Genomic DNA, 761 nt, shown 5'->3' on the forward strand with positions numbered 1-761 from the left:
ATATATATGTTTATGTCTGTGCGCCTTTAGGTTTTTGTTTGTTCCCCTCCCACATTCCAGTCAGTGTTGGTTTGCTTACGCTCCCGTAACGTAACGGCTTGACAAAAAGTAAAAAAGAGACCAATAGAAGAAGTACCAAGCCTTGTTTGTGAGTTCTTTATGGTGCTAAAGAGATTGTTATAAATTTGCTAAACTATCCTCAGTGTTATTTGTATCACACTGGAACATGTCACGTGAGGATATGTATAAGTGCTGTACTGTAAAGAAAGCACGATATACATACATACATTAGTACATATGCACGCACACACACACACACATATATATATATTTATATACAGGGGTTGGACAAAATAATGGAAACCCCTTAAAATTTCAAACTAGGAGGTATGGACTCGTACAAAGTTTGAATTGTTTCCAGAGGAATTTTTATCCATTCTTCAGCTAAAACAGTCTCCAGCTCTTGTAGTGATGATGGTGGAGGATATCGACTCCTTACTTGTTTTTTTCTAAAATGCACCATAAATGTTCAATACTATCGATATCTGAGGACTGTGGTGACCAGATATAATGTTCAACTTCACTAGAATGTTCTTCGTGCCATTCAGTAACAACTTTAGCTGTGTGAATTGGTGCATTATCATCCTGAAAGATTGCATTTCCCTCTAGAAACAGTTCCGCAACCATAGGATGAATTTGATCAGATAAAATGCTTAAACTGTCTTGACTATTAATTCTGCTATAAAGGAAAACCATTGGGC

The sequence above is a fragment of the Octopus bimaculoides genome, chromosome 11 (assembly GCF_001194135.2).
Source record: "Octopus bimaculoides isolate UCB-OBI-ISO-001 chromosome 11, ASM119413v2, whole genome shotgun sequence".
NCBI classification, from domain to species: Eukaryota; Metazoa; Mollusca; class Cephalopoda; order Octopoda; family Octopodidae; genus Octopus; species Octopus bimaculoides.